The sequence below is a fragment of the Chiroxiphia lanceolata genome, chromosome 13, assembly GCF_009829145.1.
Source record: "Chiroxiphia lanceolata isolate bChiLan1 chromosome 13, bChiLan1.pri, whole genome shotgun sequence".
Classification (NCBI taxonomy): Eukaryota; Metazoa; Chordata; class Aves; order Passeriformes; family Pipridae; genus Chiroxiphia; species Chiroxiphia lanceolata.
The window spans coordinates 20,510,517-20,537,684 of NC_045649.1; the positions used below are offsets into that span (position 1 = coordinate 20,510,517).

General features: G+C 41.3%; 1 protein-coding gene across 3 annotated transcripts in view; it reads left to right on the top strand.

Moving 5' to 3' along the window:
• The first annotated feature begins 584 nt into the window (after positions 1–584).
• CDH11 (cadherin 11) overlaps positions 585–27,168 on the top strand; it is an 88,168-nt gene continuing 61,584 nt past the window's right edge. Inside the window, exon 1 of one of the 3 annotated variants that reach the window (XM_032701194.1) lies at positions 585–781. The gene's annotated coding sequence lies outside the window, so the exon portion shown is untranslated. Of the gene's footprint in view, positions 782–910; positions 929–12,495; positions 12,768–27,168 lie in introns of those variants that run through there. The other 2 variants (XM_032701197.1, XM_032701195.1) reach the window with 2 other exon arrangements.

Sequence of the window (27,168 nt, forward strand, 5' to 3'; positions counted from 1 at the left end):
CATAAAATGCTTCTGCTGTCTGTCCAGCCCAGGCTACTCCTCTCTGGGTGCCATGAGGCGGGGGTAGCCCCCGCGCAGGTATTTCCACGGGGCTCTACCTGCGGCGTCCCCGCCGCCCTGGGGTGGTCCTGGGCATCTACAGAGAGGCGACGGGGCAGGGACAGGGCAGGGACAGCGCATCCCTCCCGGAACCCGCCGGCACAGGATGGGGGTCCCCACCCCCCCGCAGCCGTGCCCGTGGGTGTCTGGGTGTCTGAGAGGGGGCAGAACCGACCCCTGGGGAGGGGACACCCTGCCCCTGACTGGGCATAGGGAGAGGGTGCCCTGGGCTCCTTCCACCCCTCACTTTGCCCCTTCAAGCCCAACTTGTTCCCGCGGGCACCAGAGGAGCCCCAGGAGCGGGGCCCGGTGGGAGGGCAGGGGCAGGGGGCTGCGCTCCCCGCGGGCTGGGGGGAAGGGAAACGAAAATCGAGACGAAGCAACAGCCTCTAGCTTTTCCTTTCCTCTAATCTCGCTTCACTCCCCTTGCTCCCTCTCCCTCCCTCTCCCCTTTCCCCTCCCTCCCTCTTTCTAATTCCTGCCACTAGCTCGGAGCCTCATTCAGCCGCCGCTGCCGCTGGAGCGTAATAGGCTGAAGATGCCGCCGTGCCCGCTCCGCGGCGAGTTGTGAATGGGACCCGCTCCTCTCCCTGCTCCGAGGGGCCAAGGGACGCCGCCAGCCCCGCTGGACCCGCAGGCGAGCGGGGGGAGCCCGGGGGGAGCCGCGGCCGGACCGCTCTGGGTGAGTGAGGAGCGCTGCGGGCGCGGGCAGAGGAGCGGGGAAGGGAAGGAGCGGGGGATGAGCGGCTCCGGCGGCTCGGCAAGGGAGAATGCGAGGGGGGGATGCGAGCGGGGACACCCGAAACTTGCCAGCTGCGGAGCCAGGCAGGTGTGAGGAGTGCGGGATGCGGGGAGTGGGATGCGGGGAGCGGGATGCGGGGCCGCGCGGTGCGGGCTCTGCGGCGGCGGCCGCGGGTCCCCGAGGGCGCGATCATCTCTCCAAAGGGAGAAAGAAAACGCTGTGGCAGACGGTAGTTTTTATTTTTTTCCCCTCGGTTCTTGCCCGGGGGCGGGGAGGGGGAGGGCGAGCGTTTGGCCGATTTGAAATGTTCCTCCGGAGAAGCAGATGCCGAAAGCCCCGAACGGAAAATCTTTTACTTGCTCTGTAGCTCCCAGGCACGAAATGGATATGCAGAAATTGGGAGTGCATGAGATGAAGGATACTCTATCCAGAATGAAAAAGGGGAAGGTTTTGATTTACATCCTTCCTTTCCTCCTTTTTTTTTTTTTAAAATGTATTTTTACTGGCTTTCAAATGCATTACTATTCACAAGGTACCAAAATGGTATCTGTCTCTAATACGGGTTAGTCCAACAAGCATTATGCTCCTGGGTGATGCATGCAGAAGCACATACCCAAGACAGGTAAAATAGATCAGGCTGTGGGTCCCCATAAATACCATTAACTTTTATTCTAAAAGTGCTTCCTGTGCAGCCCTGTGGGAGCACATATAGCAGTCTGACATCATGATACAAATGCCTTTACCTCCTATAGAAACCCCCTTTATTGTCTACTCTTTTAAATATTCATTTGGTGAGGAGAGAACCAGTATATGCTGGGAGACCTTCTTTGTACCGTTGCTACAGAGTGGCTGTGTAACACAGTATTTACCTACCAAGATATCTGTGACAAAGGAACCTCTTTAGCAAATGAGGTCACTAATTCAGAAATTGGCCCTTTATAAGGAGAATGTTCATTTCTTTTTCATGTTCCAGTTACTAGGAACTCCCTGGGAAAGACTTTTTTCCTGTTGATTTGTGATATGATAAGATTTTCACAGACCCCATGCTCTCTATTAAGGAATTAAATGTTTTTAATTATTTAATAATGGAACTGTTGAATGGAAGCTCTATCAGGGAAGCACGAACGCAGGCATTGCTGAATGTCTATCCCTTTTCCCCCTCCCTTGCTTTTCCATCTGCTTCAATGTTTCCAAAGTCTGGGTGATTCTCCAGGTAAATACTTTGTTCTCTTTTTCTGCATTGGCTAAAGGATGCCCATAAATAAATAGGCTTTCAGTGCAGAAGTTCTGCAATAATTAATCTGACACATGCCTCAGCCAGGTCTGTCTGCTGAGATTTGGAGCACAAATCGATGCCTGTGCTCAGTCCTTTGGATGATTTTATAAGGAGACATATTACAAGTCTGTGGAAGTGGAATTGCAGATGTTTGCTCGTGAAGAGTAGTTTCATGGCAGAGCAGCTCAGTTCGTGTCTGGGAGATGGACAGCAAGAACAGGGGGCAAAGTGGGAGCAGAAGGTCTGGTTTGAGCTTCATACCTTAACACACAAGGCATTCTTTCAGCACATTTCTCAGTCTACTATGCTCTAGAAACAGAAGTTTCTCTCTGTACTTCAAAGGCAGTTCTCCTTCCTCTTGGAGGAGAACAAAATAAAGTTACAGAACTAAGAACAAGAGCTTCAATAAAAGAATTAGCAATTCTTTAGGAAAATTTTACCTAAAGAATGTCTTTCTTTTGCTGTTCTTGGGCCCTGTAATAGAATATTTAATTTTTAAATTTTTTTCCACCTCAGCCCTGCACTAGAGCATCAGAAAATGAGCATGGACAGAGAATGCTATTTATAGGCTTCTCTACATCAGCTTTAACTTTGCTACAATTGTAAGTGTTGCCTGTCCAAAAAAAATCAGCAGGAACTAGATTACTTCATTACCAGAAACACTCCTGCAATAGGACATATCAGGAGATAAGTCACTGCGATTTAGCAGCAGCAGTTTCAGAAGAAAATATGTATGGAAATGGTTGATTGAGAGATAGAACAGCTAAATTAATTTTTCTTTTGCATAACAATATGGGAAAACTACAAAGATTGGAATGATTTCAGTGATTTGTCAGATAAAATGCTTTAAAGTATACAATGTGATTTCAGCTTCAATTAATAAGCTATTCTGACAACATCTGACATATTTAATTTAGTGTAAGAAACATATGTGAAGTTCAGAGTTACAGTAGACTAACAATTTTGTTTTCTGCAAATGCTGTAACCCAACAAAGCATAACTTGAGAAACGAATGTTTTATTGCTGGAATTCCACAATAGAAGCTATTTCTAGCTCAGACATCATAGAAATTTAAAAGTAATTTCAAACTTAAAACCAGCGTCTCTTCTTTTTGGTGAACTCCTTAAGCCAATCCTGAATCCATTTTGTGAGCTGGACGTTTAGTCAAATATCTTCAGTGTGTGAGGAACAGAGGTCTCATCTGGAATCAATTAATGTGGAACAGTTTAGCAACATTCTTCCTAGACTTCTTTTTTTGTGCGTGTCTGAGTTTTCCTAGTAGCATTTTAAGCTAAAAATCTGTGTATAATTTCCTATGCCATACCCATTTTTATTTTTTAATGGCACTTCAGTTTTCATTGTTTCTTTGTTGGGGCCAACCTAAAGCTTAGGGAAAGAAATGACAAGATGGCCATTGATTTAAACGGAGATTGGATCGGGTGCTTTGTCTGTGTGAGTTAGGAGGACTTTACACTTCACTGTCGTCATTTTATGCCATATATATTTTTTGTCATATATATTTTTGTCATATATATCAGTTAAAGAACGTTGTAGTCATATGCTTCGGTAAATACTAGACATAGACTAAAACTCTTACAGTATTTTGGGAGAAAATGCAGCAGAGCTGTGTTTGGGTTTTGACGCTGAGGGCTCTTAGACTGGGAAATTATCGATCCCTCGGAGTGCACGCGCCGAACAATCAAACCCCTTCATTTGGGGGAGGAGGGACTTTGGGCCATTTCGTTCCTGCGGGAGGGGAGCGGATCTGCCCGCAGGGCTCTGCGGGGCGGGGGCGGGGCGGACCCGGGGCGGTGCGGGGCCGAGAGCATGTGGAACCGGAGCGATGCGGACCCGGGGCGGTGCGGGACCTGGAGACATGAGGAACTGTGGCGGTGCGGGCCCGGGGCGGTGCGGAGCGCTGCTGACCGTGCGGGGCTGCGGGGCCGTGCGGGGCTGCGGGGCAGCGGGCGGGCACTAGAGGGCAGCGCTGCTCCGCGCCGCCGGCCCCAGGAACGCCGGGTTGTTCCCGGCGGAGCATCCCGGGGGATGTGGGACCAGCCCCGCCGCGTTCCGGGCCGATGCTCCGGCACTCGGCCGGGATTAGCAGCTCTCGAGCCGCTGGATCGCGTTACCGCCTTGCGAAGTTTTGGGACCCTTGTCTGGAGACAAGCTGACTCCACAGCCGGAGCGTGGGTGTAAAATAGCAGCTCTTTAAGGGGTTGACTCTCCCTTTCTTCCCTTTTCAAAGGCAATGTCGTGTTTTCTGCAACGCCAAGGGTTTAAAGCCGAAAAGAAATGATACGGTGAAACAAAATATATCTCTTTCAAAGAGGTTATCATGTTTGAGAGATCTTATAAAGACATCCTTGAAAGGAAAGAAAAAATTATAAATTAGGTCATATTGGTCTAATTTTATCTGTACACAACCAGGTCAGTGGAGCTTACAGCTGAAGAACTGAGAAAAGGAGACTGGGCCAAATAATTTCTGCATATCCTACAGCACCTTGGGATATAAAACGTGTTGTTACAACTCACGATTGCAAATCATAGACTCACAGAATTATTTGGGTTGGAAGGTTCCAACTTCTGTCTGGTCTTCTTTCACTAGACTAGGTTGCTCCAAACCCCGTCCAACCTGGCCTGGATCCTGATGAACAAGGACATACATGATAATAAAGGTTTTGAGAGGTTGCAGGCATGGAAGGAGGTTCATTCCACCTGCACTCTTCTGATGTTCTTCCCTTGACATCACTTTGAGTGTTGCTAAAGGCAGAATTTTGGGCTACATAGATCTTTGATTTGACTCACAGACCAACCAAACTCCTGTGTATAAGAACTCTATGCCATGAGTAACGAGTGCAGAACTTTATAAATTGCATTATTATGAGCCAGATACACCAATGCATCTAGTCAAAATCCTTGCCTACAGCTTTGATGCCCAAACCAGGCAAGACGGTGCCACAATAGCTGTACAGCTGTCTGATATAAGATATTAATTAAGAATTATCTCAGAGTAACAACTCCTGATGAGAGTTAGTAGCTACTGCACAGGGAAAGGGGCTCAGCACTGTGTTGCAAAGAGACCCAATAACTGCCCATCCTCTGCTGCAAGGCAGGGAATGTGCGTTCAGCCATCCCATGTGCTCAAGGTGGGTGTAGAGTTAGAGTTACCAGCGCTGTTCAGAGCTCTCCAGAGAACATCCCTCATGGCTGGGACATCAGCAGTGCCTTGCAAGCCACCAGGAATCCAGAGACAAATCTGTGGAGCAGCGAGTGCTGCTGCTGAGCAGTGCCCTGGGGAAGGTGATGTCATGGCTCATTTTGCCTGACAAAGGCTCCATCCATAACTGCTGGGGTGCTGTGGTGGCTCTCAAGGATCCTAGTCCCACTGGATCTGCTGGCTCCGTGAGCCATAATTTAGCTCCTCAATTTTAAAGTGTTGCCTTAAGCAAATTCTAAGTGGGTTTTGTGTGGCTTTTTTTTCCTCCAAAATCTGGCAATGAGTAAGAGCCCTCTCCCTTCTGAATCAGCAAGAGTTCATCAGAATTCTTAATTGTGATGCAATGGCAGGCAGAGTTGGAGTAGTAAAAATCAATGTAAATGGATTAAAAGAAAAAGACCAAGTAACTGAATGTAAAAGAGGAGCCAGGATTTTCTGAAGTGATTGGTGAACTGTGCAGCAATAGGTTTCCAAATATAATTCATTATTATAATGGCTATTTAATACTTCGTCAACAGGTAGACTGTAGCCACATTACAGATACACTGACATCAAATGCAGTTGTGGGTCCTGGAGTTTTCTAAAGCAGACAAAACTGAACAGAGCTTTGGTACATGACTGCCAGCTGTAGGAAATGCCCATCTAGGCAGTAATTACAATTAAGGTTTCATTTGATGGTGTTGGTACAGTCTGACACTGCTCCAGTGAGCCCCCACAGGTGAAAGCTGGAGTGATGAGCAGAAGGAATTATATTCCATAACCCTTTAAGAATTATATTCAATAACCCTTTAAAACACAATGCACACAATCTCTGAGTTTGTGAGCTACACATTTAGCTTCTTACCTTTGCATGGTGCACTAGACATTAAATTTCTGGTGCGCCCTCTTGCACCCACCATCTCTTTTCACATGAGCTCCTAATCACACATAGTCTGTGCCAGCTTGGGAAGCTAAAAAATGCCTTAACTTGATGCCATTCCCACAAAAGCTGCTTCTTCTGTCCCACATTTTAGTGCTCTTCATTTTATACAGTGTAATCATGAGATAGTCCAAGTGAAAGAGTTACATTTAAAGTTAAACTGCTGCCATATAAACTCTGGTTCAACATAATTTTTATCCCAGCGAGGCTGCTGATATATATTTTTAAATAAAATAAAACTTCAGAAACATATTAATTGGTCTCAGTGGTTAAGTTAAATAGTTAAATACATGCATACATATCATTCTGCCAAGGATAAGTCATTAGTTCAGTATAAAGCAGAAATGATGGCTCTATTTGAGTCAGGAGACTAAACCCTATTTCCATTAATGCTAACTGTTTTATTAATACATGCATGTGTCGGCATTAAGTCATAAATTTAAATAGTCTGTCCCTTCTTGATTTAAAGTAATCGTCTCAAAGATCTTGGCTGCTGAGTGAATGACTGTGTTACTGCTTTAGTCTTTTACTAACTAAGTTTTGTTGTTTTTTTTTTTGTACGTAGACATTGTAAAGCAAACAAAAGAAATAGAGTCTGTGCAGAGTTGACTGGCATTTGAACCAAAAATAAATGTGTTTTCAAAAATACCTGTAACTATACCAGCTTCTAGATGAGGATTCTCAGACATTTTTAGAAATAACGTTGCATACCTGCCTACAACTTTTGTGGACTTTGTGAACATTTATGTATATTTTCATTCATATTATGGGAAAATTTTAATTAAAGCAACATTGTAACCTTTAAACTGTTGGGAAAAAAAGGCATTCAAAAATTTATCCCCAATTTTTGGGAATAATTTACTTTTATCTGAGAGATATCCTGACGTAAATACAGGATTTGAATAGCATTTACAAAACAAAAGACTGGTCTCATTGGAACTAGAAAACACATCTAAAGTTTTAGGATCCAGTTTTAGGATCCAACATTGTCCTTTTCAGAGTAGGGACCCCGACAGTCCATCCTCCCTGCAGCAGACTTGGCCACACACTGATGTTGGGACTTCTGAGCATCACTCACTTCATGTTGATCTTCAGGACATGCTGATCATCAGCACAGGTTTTAGTGCCTTTCTTCCTCTCAGGGTACTTTGTGTCCAGGGCAGAGGTGACTGTGAGCTCTTCCCAGGCCTGAGCAATATTAAAGCAGTCCAATGCTGCCAGGTTCATCCAATCTGTACAGAGCAGTGACCAACCCCCTCATTCCACTTTGCATGATCCACAGAGATCACCAGGCTGGTGGGACTGAGATCACTCCAACATTTATCCCGTGCACACACTGCAAAGCTATTTTTCATTTTAACATCCCCTTCCTGTGCTCTTTCAGTATATTTTTCTTGCAATTGAAATTCCAGTGAAGATCTTCAATATTTCACATTAGTGAAAGCCATTGGTCATTCACAGTTTCAAATCCAATTTCTCCAGACATAGGGGGCTCCAAAATTTGGAAAAGCAATTGAATAATAATTTTACTTGGGGTTCTGATTCAAATAGAAAATTTTGTCCAGTGCTGATTGTTGCCTTTTTATTTGTTACTGTTCCAATTATAGCTGGTATAGCTGGGAGAATATGGCTGATTAGTATGTATTTCAATTCTTTTAGCATGGTGGCAATTTCCATAACATTTCTTTTTTCTACAGCAAGAAGAAAACATAGCAGGCAGCAGCATTTGAATGCAAACAATTTACCATTTACGTGTAAAAGGACTGATTAGGTACCAACATATGTGACTGTGGGTCAGACAGGGAGGTCATAATAGTTCTTTCTGTCCTTAAAATTGTGAATTTTCCAATATTTATATAAAAAAAAATCTGTTCATAGATTAATTATGCTCATGTTTCAAGTACCAAGTTTACAAATCCTCTAAGAGATCTCCAGTAAGTGGTTTTCTGTGGTGCTCTGCTTATACCCCTGTAAGTGAAACTAGTTTGAGATGATCCCTTCCTCAGTGATTCCCAATCCTGCCCTGCAGTTCACAGCCCACTACCCTGCAAAAACAAAGTTGATTTGAAAACTTCAGAGCTAATTGGAGAATCTGCAGGATCCAGGTTAGAATAACCCAGGTACAATAGTTAAGGCTGCTGCCTCTGTGCCCTTGGAGCCTTTCCTGTGCCCTAGACTTGGTCCTTGGCCTTTCAGGCTGCTACATCATCATCTGGAGTTCACACTTGCCTGTGTGTGATGATCTTTCCTGCCCCTCAGTTTGTTGGATCCTCCTCTCCCTCTACAGTACAAAATCTGATATTTAGTGAATGTTTCACCTTCAAAGTCTTCCACTTTTCCATGTAAACTTTGCCCTGTCCTCCCAGAACCTCACCTTTATCAGGTACAGTGGATCTTGTGGCCTTCCTTTTTGTTTTCATATTTCTGCTTTACTCAGCCATCACCACTTACCTCAAATGTGGAGGCATTCTTCTGGGATTCATTGGGTCAATCTCATCCAAAACTTGCCTTCTCCTTTGGCCTGATTTAAACAAGAGTTTCCCATTCCCAGCCTGCAGTATAATCATACCCCTCACTAAAAGCTTGTAGCTGATGTCCAGTGACCTTCTACACACATTAATTAGTTTTCTGGATTAGCAAGAGCTTTATTTTCTGTGTATTTGTCTCAGTACTTGTCAAGGTGCTGGGAGCAGTTAAATATGATAAAATTAATTCTCAGTATGTTCAATGACTTCAATAATTCCTCATAACAAAGAAAACTCCACATTTATATAAGGCAGCAGTGGTGTGATCTGAGAAATACTTGAGCACTCTCATGACAGGAGAAATGGAAACCAGCCTTACAACCTCACTAGACTATTTATACACAATATGCTGATGTCATATAGAACTAGGACGTGATGAACTCCATAGAAAAAGGTAGCACAAGGACTCACCCTGGGCCGCAGTGATGTGCTGTCATTCTAGAGCATCACAGATTAGTAAGTGGTTGCTGGTTTGGGCTTTAAAGGAGCAGTCAGAACACGAGGAAAATCAAAAGTCAAAAGTCAAATTGTTAATTCGTTTTGCATGGCAGGGACTTGACATTGAATTTCACTTTATTGTGCCCTTCAGTGTGTACTTTGGGAAGGCCAGGGCAATCTCCACTTTATTTAAAATAAGCTCAGAACTTTATTATTGTCATTAGCAGTCTTTTTTAATGAGTTCTATGAGCAGGCGAGTTTAAACAGCTTCTCTGATGTTTGCTCTTTACTGGGTAAAATTCAGACTAGTGAACCCGATATAAAACAGAGAAACTGTATTGGAGTCCAGGGGGTTGTTCACTGACATTGGGATTTTTGGTCAGCCTCCTTGATGTGGGCATTCCAAGCAGTGTTGGTGATTCCACCAATGCACATGTGCAGCTGGAGTTTAGCTGGAGCTGTGTATTCCAGGGCTCAGCCAGGTTTTGGTCCTACTAGAGTCAGGAATGCTCTCAATGCACCATCATATGTACAAAATTGCACTAACATTTGTTTAATTATCCGGTCAAATTGAAAAAGAAATGAGCTGGGCTGAAATAATGAAGTCTAGAGAGAAAGTGCCAGCTCTGATCTTACCACCATTTGATAGTTGCTCGTTGTTGTGACCTTGATTTTTTCTGATGAGCTGGAGGTCAGGGAGTGAGCTCCTGTAATTGCTGCCTTCATGAGGTTCTGAGGGCCATCCTCTGCTGCAGACTCGGACCAGATTTTCCACATGTGTCAGATTACTGACAGACTGGGTGCAATTCTGTATTTTGGTCACGTAGCTGTAAAATCCTGCTCCTTCCTTTATGATATTTCCCTTCAAAAACAAAGGACCAGCAAGTTATCTCTTGAAAGTCATACACAATGTGAGAGCTACCAAACACGGCACTTTCAACTTCTATTTACTTTTCATTTGTAAAAAAGTTACAGAAGGTCACTGATACTTTATTAAGAAAATAATGTAAATTAAATTAACAATGTGTACAAAAGACTTTTCCATTGGTATTAAATCATTTTGCCCACTGGAGGAGAGAAGTTTCTTTTGCCTAGAGGTGTATCCCATCTGGAAATTACATCCATTTTTACTAGAAATGAAATCATTCAAAATGACTGCAGAAAAGCTTGTGTTTTAAGTGTTTCTGTGTGCTTTAAAGTAGACTATGTTTAACCCATAAATGCCTTGGGCAGTTTGTTGCTTTGAGTTAATGAATGCTAATTGCTTCTTGAATTTGAGATCAGCAGTTCCTCCTTTAACACCTTTCAGGAATGTTACAAGGCGTGTTTACTCAAATGTGAAGGTTTCTTGTTTCACATGTTAATTGTATGTGCAACTCCTGTGACTTAATGGAAAAAGCATAAAATTGTATACACATTAACTTCATTTCTCATTCTTACTGATTCATTATACACATTTCCCCCTTGGGCTTCATAAGAGGCACCAAGTTTTATTTTCCAATGGATCAGAAACAAACCAACTTTTTAATAACATATCAAGCATTTTAAATGTAAATACATGAATTTCTCTGTGCATCCTCATGCCCCAAAATAATTTCTCTGTTATCTAGGGGAATCCAAGCATATTCATTATGCTTTTTCAAGCCTGTATCCTTGTGAATTGAGATGTCAGTGCATGACAGGAATCCTTTGCACAGCTGCGCCTTGAAGGACAGATGCCTTTCTGCCGTAAATGATGCCAGAAAAAGTCCTGTTGCAAAACTGCTTTTCCCACTTCTCAGTAGTCTGGTGAGGTCATTTCCATAATCCATGGAACTGCTAAAATTAGGTGTACCTATAGGGCTGTGTTGTTGGAGCTGTGTAGGGAGCCGAGAAAGAGATTGCTATATATTAATTATGTGTTCTAATTATGTCCTTTTAGTAACCTCCTCATGTTCAAAAAGAATCCTAGTATGAATGAAGAGGAGCATAATTCCTCATTTATGGAGAGGAATTCTTTCAGTAATAATGTTCAGAATGGTAAATCAGCTCAGAGTAGAGTGTTTCCTAGTTTGTGTGCCGTCCCGCAGGCTTTGGCTGGTCAGGTAAGGATGACTTCACCAGGTGCTTGCATTTGATGGGAGAGGGAAGGCTTTAATCTATTTGTTCTTCCTATTTTAAGAGTGTTCTTTCAGATGACTAGAGGAGAATGTGCCCACTTACATCTCTTTGGGGGAAAATAGTTGGAAAGCACAGATGTGATGGAAATTCTTGTATTGTGAGGACAAACACCTTTGCTTCTCAGAAGTATTTTAACACATCTCAGTGTCATGTCATCTAAAGAGCAGCTTCCAAAGCATGGTTTTAAAACAAATTAAGTTGACTGGAAAATAATTTCAGTTTGTTTGGGAGGGAGAGTTTCAGCCTTTCAATAAACATCCCATCAAGTCTATGGTATAGGGATCCTATTGGATCTACTATGCCTACTGTGCTCCTATTGGAGCAACATTCCCAAAGGATTGCTGTGGTGTTCCCTTTGGAATGCCAGAACTGCTCCCTTTGGAATGCCAGAACATGGCATGAAGTCTGCTACTAGTGACAAAAGGGTTAAAACCCATATGGGCTACTTTTCTGTCTGGAGCTTCAAACAGCCACATTCTACATCAAAAAGGGACTGCAGCGACTCCTTGATCAAAGCTCAGGTAATTTAATTATTTGCCTTCGTGAATCAAGGAGTCCTTGAACAAACTCGGGATGCCTGGGTATTAGAATATGGGAAATTCATTGTTTCACTCCTTCAACTATTCCAACATCAAAGAGAGCCTTTTCCTATAAACAAAGCAGTCTGAAGCCAAAGAATTCAAGCAAAAGGTGGTGTGGAGAGATTCAGTTTTCTAGGAGTTTTGCGAGCTGGAAATTAAGCTGACTCCTGTGGGGTGAGATATTTACCACTGTGATTCTTTATGTCTGTTTTATGTAAGAAAACATCTGTACCAAATCCTGCAAACTGAAATGCTTAACTCCTACTCTTTTTCGTTCTCTTAGTTAACATTGGTTTTCCTGTTTCTCGGTTTTAGGTGATGTTTTCTATTTTGGTTTGCAAATCTCTGTTTGCCAAGCCCTAAGTGGCTCTTTGACCACGTCATGCTTTGAGATTCTAATTAGCGTGGTACAATTAGGCTGTGCCCTCTTTGCGGGGGAGGGAGCCCAGCGCTCATTCCTCCAGCAGCCCCAGCCAAGAGCCGGGATAAACCCAGGCAGTCCGTGGTCAGTCCCACTCTGTGCCATCGGCAGCAACCCCGTTAGTTCAGAATTAACGACCCAAAAATGGATTGGCATTTTTAAAACCACAGCAGAGGAGAGTGCGCTGATGCCAGAATGGATCCTCAGCCTGCAAAAGTACATGTTCCTTTACTTCTAGGAAAGATGAATTCCTTTACATCTTTCCCATTTATTTTTATTCTAACATTTTCTTTTTTCAGGTTGTCAAATTTTCTCTCACAACTGGGGTCTGACCCTTCTTTTTTCCTTGTTCATGGATCAAACATAGTATACTAAAATTTCTTGTGGTAAGTGCCAGTCTCGATGTGTGTTGTACGTTTATCTGCGACGTCATTTCTGCATGAAAGCTCTCATTGCCTGCGCTGCCCGATTTTGTGTGTTGTGTTCACAACCTGCACCAGTCCTGGGTGTGCAGCTGCTACTGAAGGCAGTGAGATGTCTCTGTGCCGAGTGCTTCCTCATATCTTAGCAGGAACTAAAATAAATTAGTGGGAGACAAGTCAGGAGAGACAGGAAACAAATGCAATCACTACATGTGACGACAAATGTTTCCGAGAATGATATAAAAATTATGTAAATAAAAAGAAAATAAAGCAGGTTGGCTCATCCCACCTGCTCAGATTTGCCTGGGAAATAAGTGTCACAAATTTCTAATGCTGCAGATCCTTTTGCAAATGAAAATTTTTCTTTAAAAATGGGATGGAAATTCTTAGAGAATAAATGGGCCGCAAAATGCAAAATTGGGACAAAAAATTATTTTATATAACAGTGAATAGTTAAGAGTGTGGTATTTTTCAACTCACTGGTGAGTGCATTGTGTTTCAAATGGTGGTAGGATGCTTGGCGAAACATGTTCCTCTGCTTTGTGTAAAGAAGGTATAATGTTCATATATTAACTGACTGTAGAATTCTATCAGCTCTGTGCACTGAAGTTGCTTACAGTAAGGTTACAGAATTAAATCAACCAGACTCAGTTTTAAAGACATTCCATATTCCTGCCATGAAAGCCAGGTAACTGTTACTGGAAGAACACATTGTTCATGTGAAACTTTTGAAACCGCTGGGTCTGATTTTTCAGTTTCTTTAATTTGGACATGAAACTTTTAAGCTTGAGAGACCTTGCTTTTAATATCAATGAACTAAACATGGTCAGTTCATAACCACATGATAGACTCATTCTGGGTTTTCCAAGAAGTCAGCCAGCACAAAGGGGATTATTTAACTCAAAGGGAAGTTTCTTGGTATTTACAGCAGCATTCAAGGCAGACAGGTAGTATTGTCAAAAAGTTTTCTAGATGTGTGTGTGTTTATATATATATATATATATATATATATATATATATACATAATGACACACAGGTTGTCTGTGTGCATATATAGAGAGAGATTAGATATGTGGAAGAAATTCCTCCCTGTGAGGGTGGGGAGGTCCTGGCCCAGGCTACCCAGAGAAGCTGTGGCTGCCGCTGGATCCCTGGAAGTGTCCAAGGCCAGGTTGGAGGGGGCTTGGAGCAACCTGGGCTAGTGGAAGGTGTCCCTACCCATGGCAGGGCGTGGCACGGGGTGAGCTTTTAAATCCTTCCTACCCAACCCATTCTGTCATTCTACGATTTTATATGAGCTATGATTCCATATGAATCCTTCCTTCCTGAAGGTGTGTCCCAGTTTTCCTTTGAGTTCTCTGATGTGAACAGGAGTTTCTGGAAGCCTTACCTGGAGCCATCCCGGCTCTGTGGCTGTGCTCGTTCCATGGGTAGGGGGTGATGCAGTGACAGTGCCCGGGCCATTACCAGAGGAGGAGGCATTGATTAGCAATAACACACTTCATTAACACTGCACTTTTTCAATCATTGTAATTGTGGCTCTTCCCCTAAAACATCAAGTGGAACAGGTTTTGTTTCAACCAAATCAATCTAATGTGTTAAAATTTACATAATTTCCTCTCATTTCGTTTATAAAGCAGCAGGAATTTTAATTTGCATTGTCTGTATAGTCTATAATCAAAGTGTTAAGAGCACAAGGTTTATTCATTATGTATGGCATGTGGTGACAAATTTACATAATGGGCTGCATCTTGCTGAAATATTCCTTCTTTCCCCACGCCCACCTTTGCAATTTTGGCTATAACTGATTTTCTATAAACCTGTTAATTCAATTACAAAAGTCTTTGGGTTCCACTGAACACTTATTAGGAGAACTATCCTTATAAAAATTAAAAAGTGGATAAAATCTCATATGGAAAGAGGAGAAGGGCTGAGGGAAAACATTGATAACTGGACTGTGTTTCCTGATTTCAGGAGAGAACTGATGTAAACCCACTGAGGTGTGTGCTGTTGATGTATAGTGAGAGATTGGATGAAAAGGTGCCTTATGTTTGTTTAGTGGCAATTAATATATAGAGTCTATTCTATTAAAAATTTCAGAACTAAGTTAGGGACTGAAAAGCCATTAAGCAGTTGAGATGCAGTAAATGTAAACCTCCATCATTCACTGTTGTCTGCCAAGGCCAGCCTTTCTTTATGAAAATAAAATACTTAACATGATTCTTTTTTTATAGAAGATTATTATATTTTAGTAAATGGAGAAAAAAAATGAGAATTTTGATAACATTCATAGGAGATAAAATTTTATCTAAGTGAGGAATGTAAAACATCCATTGGTTTAGATACATAAGTCATATGGAGCATCTCAGAACATCAGATTTATCATTTAGATCTTTGATTGCTGAATTTCAGATATGGCACACAACAGACAGTTTCCCTCTCCCGTTTGCTGCCCAAGTAAGGATATTCAGACCAAAATATAGGAATGTACATTTATATTTGTTGAATCAAGCTATCTTGTAATCCAACTGTATAAACAACGGTATTCCATGTACTGGCATGTACAGAAATTTGGCTAGTGCAAGATTTACTTACCTTTGATCAGAGAAAAGCTCATGACAGAAATACTGAATATATTTAGCTGTTGACAGCAACGCTTTTTGTAAGAGATTATGTGGACAGATGTTTCAGTCCTCTACAGAAACATTCATACAAATAAATTTATTAATACATACTTAAATCTCTAATCTGATTTTAAGAGTTTAAAACTGTCAAAGTATATTGTATTTAAATTGTCTTTTAGCCCATGTCAAGAGAAGGGGGTGTGGGTGCATTACAGGCATGATGACTTCTGTTTTCAAGTTATATAAGTACAAGAGCAGACACAAATCTGACATTTGTGAACATTTCAGTCTCTGTATAGAACTGAAATGAAACCTCGGTTTATACAGTAACTGTTGACATCCAACGTGTACCAAAAGGCTTGTAAACAGTGTTATGTCCATGTTGATACAACAACTGCATCTCAAAAATGAGAGTGAACACTATGATTGAGTTCACACTGCCAAAGTTTTAAGATTAATACCTAGGGAAAAGGATGCTCAGTTGGTTTAGAAGTGCAAAAGACAAATGTAAAACCACTTAACCTTTGAGAGAGAGAAAATCCCAGGAAAGGGGAGACTCATTTGAGCCCAGAACTAAAAGGGCCTATTAAAGTGCTAATGAGGTGCTCACACTGACCACTTTTGTCCCCAGCTTTTCAGAGCAGTTACTGTATGAGCTGCACAGTCCTTGGAAATGCCACCTCGTTCTGCTCTCCAGCTCCCCTGGCAAGAACTCTCCTGCCTGCCTTCCCTCTTTTTTCTTCCTTACCTATTTTTCTATCATTTCTCCACATCCATTAAATCTTGTTTGAAAATCTGCAAGGAACTACCAAGGTTTGCAGAGAGAAGGGACACGTAGCAAGGGCAGGTCACGTAATCACTCACGGCTGGCTGTTTGCCCAGCCGTGTTCTCAGAGATAAACAACGTGTGTGCTCGCTATCCATGTTCTTATAGTGGTGCCATTCCAGTTGTAGGAGCTGTGGAGTAGGGGGTGAGGGAATGGGCTCCAGTTTTTAATTACTTCCCTTCTATACAGAGCTGTATGAACCCTGAAATGGCCTTGTGAGCTTTGCAGGATATTCTTGGTACATTGAAATCTCACTTGAACCACACCTGCGTTTGGATTCTGATCAAGCATCAGCACATCTTGCTGTTGATTAAACATCAGCTGAACAAATGCCAGTTGGAAATGTCCTCACAGCTCTTTGTAGAGCTCCTCCTGGCCGTCTGCAGGGAGCCAGCCTGGCTGCGAAAAAACCCCAGAAGAAACAGGGAAAGGTGAAAATATATGAAGCTATATCAGGTGCAGCGCCAGCTTGTACCGTCTGAGGTTGTACCCTCTCTGGGGAATTATACCTGGAGGTTGGGTGAACCACAAAAAGCTCTGCATTTTCTTCTAACACGGGTGAATTAAACCAGTGAGTTAAGTTTGGGAAATCTCTCTTTCTGCAGCAGCACCTCCAAGTGGCTTTGTCCTGCTGCTCTGAGCTTTTGAGAGGAGTAAAACCTGCTGGTATCTGAGTCCACTCAATCTGCTATTGCCATGAGAATAAAATCCAATAGGCAGGGCAATATATCTTGACCAGAGTCGCTGAGCAGTGCACTGACTGCTGCAGGTGCCATCGCTCATATCCCACTTTGTGCAATCTGAGATACACATTTCATGTCCCTGGATTCAGCAGCTGTCATGTAGATCAGGCTTCAGCCCAAATCTGTGTTTGTGGCACTCTCCATGAATAAGAAGAATGTGGCTTACAGCTCAATGTGAGAGATGAAAGAGAAATCAGATGAAGTTAGAATGTTTTACAAGTTTAGAAAGTTGTCTCTTGAAATGGCTACAGAAACTTGGGCAGTCAGGAAAAATGAAATGTGCATTAATCAATTGAAATAGCAGATATTTATGGTAAATGCTATTATGTACAATTAAACAGGAACATTTTTATTCCTGTGAAAGGCTAGAGCTAATCCAATTAGAGAACTGTCTAAGATTACAGCAATTAAAAGACCAACCCCACCTCCTTTCCAGCCTCCAGAGGAGTAGTTTGGCATCCAGGCAGGAGAATAAGGCAATGGTTCGTCTTTGTCTCAGATGTTGTGACTTGGACTGGCTTGGGTCACTCACTGGGATTGTTTTTCAGTTTTACTTCTGTAATATGGAATGTGATTTATTTTTCCTAGTATCATCTGGGGCTTTTCTACTTCAAACCTGTTCCTCTTCCAGGACCTGGCTGGATTTCTCAAGCTCTCTTCTTACTGCATCTTATACCTTTAGGTTTTTTGTCTTGTATTGCATGTCTGAAGTCTCCTATAGTGTGCACTCAACCTTAGATGCTGCACCCATGTGATGGTGCTTTAGTGGCTGGACCTTTCTAATGTGCCTCTACTTTTCCTGTCTGAGGTCCTGGAATTGGAGCATAAAAGTTGGTATTCCTCATTTATTTAGCTGTACAACACCATGTGCATAGAGGCAATTTTTTTGATAATTTACATGACAATACAGAAGTGAGAGCAGAGATCCCTTGTTTGAAACGCTAATATTTACAAGGTGCTTTAAAAGTGTTAAAAATGTTGACAGCTTCCAAAGGAAATAGATCTGCTGCAAATAGACAAAATAGTACACTAATTTAGTGGTTCTTTCCTTCCTTAATCCTGTTTCAGTTCAAGGACTACACAAAAATTCTGTAGATTTAGACCTATTAAAACCTATTTAATAGTTTTTTTGAAAACTTCATTTTAAATCAGGGAAAGATCAGCAATATGACATTGCTGGCTCTAGAGGAAAAATGAAATGTCATGTAACTGAAAGAAGTGCTACAATTCTTTGTGAGGCAATGGCTGTAGGTTTTTTCCCTGCATGATTAGATTTTATAAATCCCCTGCCATGTTCAGGTATGTTCTCATCTGCCCATCCTTGCTCGGGATGACGAGCAGCAGTTAACAACAGCGCTGGGATTTTTGGCACCTTTTTTCCACTGCACTGACTTGGTGCTCACAGGATAATTATCTCCCAGCTCTGCTCTGTGGCTCTGAGTACAGGATGTGCATCACTGCTCCTTCGAGAAATTTCCCAGGAATCCACCAGTGAAACTAGGATTTCTAAGTTGTTTTGGGAAAAGTAACCTTGAGTCCAAATCTGATTCCTGCAGTGGACTCACCAACACCAGGTTCTTCTTTCTCTTTTCTGGTTTGCTTGCAGTGAATTCTGGGTAGGTTAGAGCCTTGTGATTGGGGATGATCAGCAACGTCATATATTCTTGGATAGCAAAGGAATCCGGGTACACAGCAGTGTGGAAGGCATCAAAGCTTTTGGGGTTGGGTTAATGTGCTTCAATGCAACGGGAAAAATCGTGGAGGTGCTGGATTTATAATCCTTGTTTCATGTTAAGTTTTATGCTGCAGGAAGCTGTTTGTGGGCTCCATCAGGAGAGCTGAAATAAAAGATAGAATAAGCAGTGCCAGAGGTGGAAAGAACACAGATCTTCTTTACTCCATATGCACTCAATGGAATAAAATTTCTTCTTATTCCTCTTATGTTAAAGAAGAAAAATATAAAATTAATTCTTATTCAGGAATTGTCACCCTAATATTGCTTAGCCTTTCATCTTTTTAGTGCCTGGATCCCTCTTTTAACCTATACCTCTGTTGCCTAGTTTTAAATGTATTAATACCACAGATTACTTTTCCACATTCTTGATCTCCTTCAACTCCATGAGATTTTACTGCTGAGCTTTAATGGGTCAGGTGTAAGGGCTCAGAATGCCACATAAAGTGGATTCCCAAACTCAGTTCAAGTTTTCCAGACACTTACTACAGGAATCTACAGGATCCCCCTTTTTCTCACCTTTTGTTTTTAGTTTTGGGTTTGTTTTCCTTTTTCCTTTTTTTTCCTTGTTTTTTTTTTAAACTGTAATTATAATTATTTCAAGCATAATTACATACTTGAAAATTTTGAGAGTACTAAATGTTGTATAAAACACTAGACCAGGCAGCTAATATGCATCTTCTCATCCTCAGAGGCAAATAGTGTTGGAAGGCTTTTGAAGAGGCCATAGATTGCTGCAAGGCAGCTGAGTGAAGAGGATTGGATTACTTCTGCCACAATATTCATGTGGCACTGAGCCTAAATGGCTGTCAGAAGAGTTTGTCCTGTTGAATGATCAAGATAAAGCTGCTGCAGCCCTTCCAGCTCTTTAGCTGCACCAGCTTTAATTACCTAAACCTGGACTAACCCCTCTGACTTGGTCTGGCTCTCGTGAACTGCAGTCCTGAAATACCTCACCCCAAAGAACATCCTGGGGTGAATAGTTACTTCCAAAGGCAGTTGGAAGAAACACTGTTGGAATAGGGATTTTTGAGCAAGGGAATACCAACACTTCTCTTAAAAGATTCTGATAATAAGAAAGTAAAGAGTGGAATTTGTTACAATTACCTTTTTCAGATTTATTTGCCATCTTTCAGCTCAGAGAAGACAAACTCTATTTTCAGTAGGTTTTCTCTATAAAATATCTCTCATGATCTTTCAAATTAAATATTATGTGTCTGTTGTATTCCCACAGGGCCTGAGAAAACCAAGGGGTGCATATTGGATTAATGGGCCTCTACTGAAATCCATACTTTTATCTTTACTATTGGAAAATAAATTTTGTGAAAATTTCCTAAAGTGTATCAGATCACAAGATATCCAGTGTATCTCATGTACTCTTTTCCAACCAGTTCAGTATGACTATTTCAGTTCCAATTATTTGTTTCCTTAGGTTTAAAATTGAGGAAATGTAAATATTTTATTTCAGCAGTAAACTATTCCTTGAGGAGATATGAGAGCACATCAGAGTTAGACAAAATTCAGATAAAACTGGCTGTAATAATACTCCAAGGAACTGTTAAGGTTTTCAAAAGAAAAAATATTAAATTAATACAGGGTAGTAATTTCTTTCAAGTATTTTCTCCAGATACTATTGTTTAGAATTTCAATTTTTTTTTCTTATTCTTGAACTGTTATTATTTTCTCCAGCTTCTTTTAGAATAATGTTGCCAAGTATCCATTTCACTTCTAAATCAAATTGTTGCAATTCTTTATGTAAAAAAGAAAGATCATTTTCTACCTTGAAGTCATGGTTTGTCAGTTGCTAAAATAGGCAAAAATCATAAAGTGACAGACTTGCTGTAATTTTAGATACTTAGTTCCTGGAAGAAAAAAATCTTGAATTTTTAATTCAGAAGAAAATTAATCCCATCCCTTAGTATTCTTAGGAAATGACTCATGGAACAGTTTTCACTCACTAGCAAATCTTTCTACGGGTGAAATGTAAGACTGAACTGAGGAGGAACTGCTCACGCCCACATCGTGGCACTTGGACTCAACTGACTCTGCTTTCCAGATTTATTTCTTTGTCTGTCTCTTCTTTCCCTACGGGACAGAATATACGGATGTTTTGGAAGTCATATGGGAACATGGGAATGTAGGTACAGTTGGTGGGAGGCTTTCACTTTGTGCAGCATCAGTAGTAGCTGTTTCTGTTCAGCACGATGGGAACAGGGAAGATCCACTAGATGAGACACGTAGATGAGACTACAGGATATAGAGGGAGCCTTTCCAGGGAAGGGGGCTGAAATTACTCCTTGTTTTGTATTACTTTATTCACATTTGTGATTAGTTTTAAGGTAGGATAGTAGCAGAATACAAAATTTGCTTCAAAGTAGATATTACTTCTTGAAGGAATGTGTTCTCTCCAAACCTTCTGCTCCAAGTTTGAAGAGTTTCTTCTGTGGCTCAAAATTTAAAAAAAAAAAAAAAAAAAGTAGCATGAAGGAGATGGTTTTGGTCTTGTTCTGCAGTAGGAAGTGTTGCTAATATAGTTATGCCAGGATATCTGTATCAGCAAGGATCCTTATTTTAAGCACAGTATGTGTTGGCAAAGGAATGCTTTTATCAGTTCGTGGATAAAACCCATATAGCAGAAATGACTTGTTTTTTGCCAGCTGAAAAACTTGTCATGTTTTTGTCTTACTCTGTTTTCAGTGAGGAGGGGCTGAAACATCTCTGATGTGGGCTGGACCCATATTTTCAGGGAGCCAGAGAAAGTGAGAGATTGCTAATTTAGACAACTCTGAAGTTTCTGCTATTCTTTTAAAAATAATTTCTAGAGTCACAATTTTAAAGGAACACTGATACCACCAATAGAAAATGTGTCAGTGAAAAGGGATTTAAGGTCTTGCAAAAATTGACAGAAATGATTGATAGAGTTTGTGGGTTAATGTCACATTTTCTAATCTAGAGAGATCTTAGTAAAAAAGGTGAGTTCTCCTGCCATTTCGGATTTTTTTAATGACTTGTTTTATGACCTTAACCAGGTCATTCATCTCTTTACACCGTCCCAGATGACTGTGCCCATCTCTTATAATATGTTTGCACGTGGTTTTATAAATCAGAAACCTGTAGGAAAATAGGTCCTACTGTCAAACCAGGAATAGTTTCCAATGTAAGTGATCTAAAATGGATGAGGACTTTTCTTATATAAAAACCTTGTGCAGGAAACTAAACACCCATGGATGTAACAGGCACCAACAGTGACCTTTAGTTCAGAACCCGCGGGAGTTACAGTTTTCTATGTACATCAACATTAAATTAGCAAAATGAAGCACTTCTTAGCTTGGAAATGTCACTGGCAGATCAGTGGCGGAACAGTGTGTCATCCATAGGCAGCACGATAAAATCCTTAGTGCAAAGCACCATTTCCATTGGTCTCTGTATAAACTTGTAAATGCAAATGTATTTATTCCATCCTGGAGTGTTTTCTGTGTCTGAAGGTAGGACTGTTTAAGGAGAGATAGGACAAAAAATAAATTAAAAAAACTCTCAAATGCCTGTCACACATCAGTCCTTGGATATGCCAAGAGCAGTTACAGGGGGATAAAACCACAGCTCTTTTGCTTCTTGCCCACCCAGAAATATTAGTGCAGCACACGGGGCCCTCCAGCTTTTTCCAGCTGTGTAAGAAGCACTTCATTATTGCTGATAACTGAGAAACTGCCAGTGCCAAGTTCTTGTTCTGTCTGAATCAGCTGCCTGGGGTGTCCTCAGGGCAGGGCTGGGATGGGTGTCATGGGCTGAGATGGGCTGAGCTGCTGAGCAGAGCTGGGACACTGAGGGACATGTTCAACGAGAGAGAAGATGCAACTGATGGAAGACACACATGGCAGGAGAATTCCTTTCCATGGAAGCCTTTCTGGGGCTATTTCCTCCTCAGCATTATTGGTTTCTGTGCAATGCTTCTGTCAGTCTATTCTGTGGGGATTTAGTACAAATACAGACTGAGAATGAGCTGACACGGGATCTTTATGTTGTTGGTAGGTTGAAAAAAGTGCTTAATAAACATATACTTTTTTGGTAGTATTGTCCTGTACCATGATTCTCTGTTCTGTTTGTTTGTCTGTTTTTCTTTCTCTAAAAATTAGATCTATTGAAAATGGCATGCAGTTTTGGTTTCTTCTTTGTGAGAAAGAAGAGAGAGAGAACTATCAAATGAGAAAGTTTCTGACAATGTTTTGTGCTCCACAGTTATTTACTGCTCTATATTTCATAGACTGTTTTGCATTTTGTTAGTGTTTTCATTATTTCTACATACAAAAATCATCTGAATTGGGAAAAAATATGTTCTTTACTTTAGACATTCAGGAACAAGAAGGGGAGTTAGGCCAAAAAAGGAAAAGAGTTACCTATGTCGATGCCAGAAAGATACTTCAGGTTGTTAAAATGACAAATTAAAAGAACATGTAAATTTTAAGGCATATATAACTTGCTCTGCTTGGGGTGAAAGGCAGGTGACACATTGCTAGGATCTCTACAGTCCAGCAACTGTGACAATGATATTTTGGCTGTCCAGAAAAAGCTGTGCTGTTCCTAAAGACACCATCAGCTTCATCCTGCCTTCCTTCCGGCTGCAGCTGGTGAATCCTTAGCCTTTGTTAAACAGACAGCACTTACAAGACGTTTTATCTCCAGCTAAAAACTACCTGAGAAAAATCTGACCTGAAACTGTTACTGAAAACATGTGAGTATTTAATGCAAGATAGTGAAAAGGTTAATATGGGTTTATTGAATTGGAGTTCTTCCTTCCCAAGAACAGGAAGAATTTATTCTTGAACTGTAGCAGTTTATTTAGGGTGGTACCAAAGGGTGATGAAAGAGGACAAAGTGTCTACTAAATACAGCAGAGATGCTCCAAATGTTCTTTGCTTCTGCTCAGATCTTACCAGGGTTATGGAGTAATAATACACCAGGATGGCTTATCTCTTAAAAACTCTACTAGTCAGCTGAACTCGTGCTCGGCTTATCTATTTTTTTTCTAATCTGTGGAATTACAAACTGAGTATAAATCAGATGTCACCTGATTCACTCATGATGTTTGTTGTCAGTGCAGCAAAGTCATTTATATCATTGGTAATAAAAATAGTAGTTACTTGAACTGATGTATTTTATTAGGCTTCCTATCAATGGAAATTATCCTGACCAAATCTGTATTTCAGCCCAAATGGTGGGAATTACAAAACCTCACTGTGATGTTTTTGATTGAGGGAGCCATCAAGTTTGGTAATTGTAGCTAATTATTGCTGAAAATTGGGCTGCAGTTTGTTTGGATTTGACAGTAGAAGTGTCGGGCATTCACTGGACGTAACTAATGAGAAATTCTATAACTGTGATTATGAGGGCTTATCTGAACAGGTGCTTGCCATAAAGTCATGGTCTTGTATTCTCCTTTCCTCAGAATTTATGTTAAAATTAAAAAAATAGATGTAACATTTGACCTCACATGCAATGGAACTGTATGTTTTGGGGTTTTTTTTGATTATGGCATTTCTCAGTAGCTGCATATCTGCTCAGTGTCTGGCTCTGAGCATGTACCAGCCAAGGAATGAAAGGTTGAAACAAGTGAGAACATATTGTGCCACCAAGAGTCTGCCTTAAAAAAACTCTTGGGATGTTTGTTACAAATAGTTGAAATGAAACCAGTCAGCTAAGGAGGCTTTACAAAGTCTCACACCAGCCAGGTCTGTGTAATCTCCTGAGGTTTAACAGGGCCAAGTGCTTGTGCTGCATCTGGGTCAGGGCAGCCCCCAGGATCAATCCAGGCTGGGGATGAGCAAATGGAGCAGCCCTGGGAGAAGGACCTGAGGGGCTGGTGGGGGAGAGGCTGAACATGAACCAACCCAGAACCCCCATGCCCTGGGCTGATCCCCCAGTGTAGGCAGCAGGGCAGGGGGGGATTCTGCCCCTCTGCCCCTCAGGAGAGACTGCCTTGCAGAGCTGCTCCAGCCCTGGGAACAGCACAGCAAGGACATGGAGCTGCTGGAGAGAGTCCAGAGGAGGCACCAAGATGAGCAGAGGGATGGAGCAGCTCTGCTGGGAGGAAAGGCTGGGAGAGTTGGGATTGTTCAGCCTGGAGAAGAGAAGCTTTGGGGTGACCTGATTGTGGCCTTGCAGGGCCTGAAGGGGCCTGCAAGAAAGATGGAGAGAGACTATTGACAAGGGCTGGAGTGACAGGACGGGGGAATGGCTTCCCACGGACAGAGGGCAGGGTTGGATGGGATATTGGGAAGGAATTCTTGGCTGTGAGGGTGTTGAGGCCCTGGCCCAGGTTTCCCAGAGAAGCTGTGGCTGCCCCTGGATCCCTGGAAGTGTCCAAGGCCAGGTTGGACAGGGCTTGGAGCAACCTGGGATGGTGGAAGATGATCTTTAAGGTCCTTTCCAACTCAAACCATTTTGTGATTCTATGAAAACATGTTGATTTGTTGCAATTAAGAATTTACAGTCAATATTTTCTGCCTCTGTGTTTGTGTAGAAGACAATATACATTTTATGACTTTCAGAAACAGCTACAATGTTTTAAAAGTGAACAAAATCTTTACTAAATATTGATTTCATCGAAAGAATCGCTAATATGTTAAGTCACAAACCAGTAGCTGCCAATGGAATTTATTCAACACTCTTGCATTGACTTCAGCTGGAGGTACATCAGGTCTGTATTAAACCACATCAACTTAATTTCCAGTAATTTATTCTAGAATTGTATCTTTTAATGACACACTATGGATATGTTTAATATAAAAGTAATTTTGTATATATATATACTCGATTTTTAAGGTATTTTTTAATAGAATTAGTTAACTTTTTTACAAGGATTGAGGGTCATCCTGATTTTGCATTTGCAGATGTTTGTGTGACAGTTAAACACTAATATATTAATTGAAAATTAGTTAATTTTGCCAAAATACTCATCAAACACCTGTGTATGTCATCAGCTTTCCTCACCTCAGTAGCTTGCACAAGGTCACTAACTTGCATTGTTAGTGCAATTGTGTTTATTCTGAGTTTTTCTGGGAGCCATTCAATGTATTTTGAGTTGTGTTGATGTGATGTACAAGTAATGTGATAACCTTCCGTTTTCTAAATGGATGTGCAATTCTTTGAGGAGCTTTCTGACAGGAATATTAGCAATGATGAGTTGAAAGTCTACTGTGAATAGTTACACAAAATATGCTGTTTCAGCAAAGGCACAAGATAATCTGAATTCAAGGAAATATTTGTAGATATAGCATCTGAAAAGTGCATGAATGTGATCAAAATGTTTTAATATGAAATGAATATTTAAAGATACATTGGCAATATTTGCATAGCTTTTATAATTGCTCGCGGGTGTATGTCTATCTTCAATATCTTGTCATGTGAAAGAGGAATGAATTAGTCAGGAGGAAGTAGATAAATGCAAAAACAAACTCCTGTTCTTTCAGAGGATTGGAGTTAAGTTCCCCTCGTGCAACCAATTGCTGGAGTTGCATCCCAGAGTCCAAGGCACAGCTGCTCATCTCTTGTCAGACAGGCAGCAGTGAAATCCTCTATTCTGCAGCACAATCACAGGGTCTTTAGGGGTGGAAAAGATCTCTGAGACAATCCAGTCCAACCCTCCCCCCAGCACCACCATCATGTTCCCCAGTTTCCCACCTGGCACACTGCTCTGAGCTGAGACCTTTCAGAAAACCCTCAGATCCCACAGGGAATTGTAGGATTCCCCCACAAATAGAGCCTCACTGTTCCATACTCCTACTGCTATCTTTTCACTTGTTTATACTCTCCAGATCCAGAACTGAATTCATCATTTCTTTGTTCTACTTGAGAAATTGATTTGTAGACTCAAGATTTGAACAGACTTTTTTTATTCACACTGGGGTACTTGAAATATTTGCACTGTGTGCCCTACTCAAAGATAAAAATGGACTTGTGTGTCTTTCCCTCTATCAAGAATATGAATTTCATTATAAAATTTCTTTACAGTTCCCAGCTTTAATCCCTGTCCACCCTTGCCATTGAAGGCACCAGAAAGTTTGCAGCTGAGTCTTCCTGACGCTCTTTGAATACATAGAACTTATTTTTAGCCTTTTAGTTATTGTTACAAGCTGATGGCTTCAGCTCTCTAATTGCATTTCCTTACTGACATCTGGATGAGTCACACAGTCCCTTTTATTCATTGTTTTGTTATTTTTCCTGCACTGCTGATATATCTTTTGATCCACCCGGCTCACATATTTTTAAACTTGGAATTCAGCTTCAAAGTTGGGCACTACTACATTAGACTGTTTGTTTTCAGCTTCTAATTTTTATTTACTGCATCATATGAGCATCTGACCAATATCTTTGCAGCTATTTCCATCAAGGATGAAAAATTCTTTATACTGTGCAATGTGTCTTCTATAATCAGGACCTTTC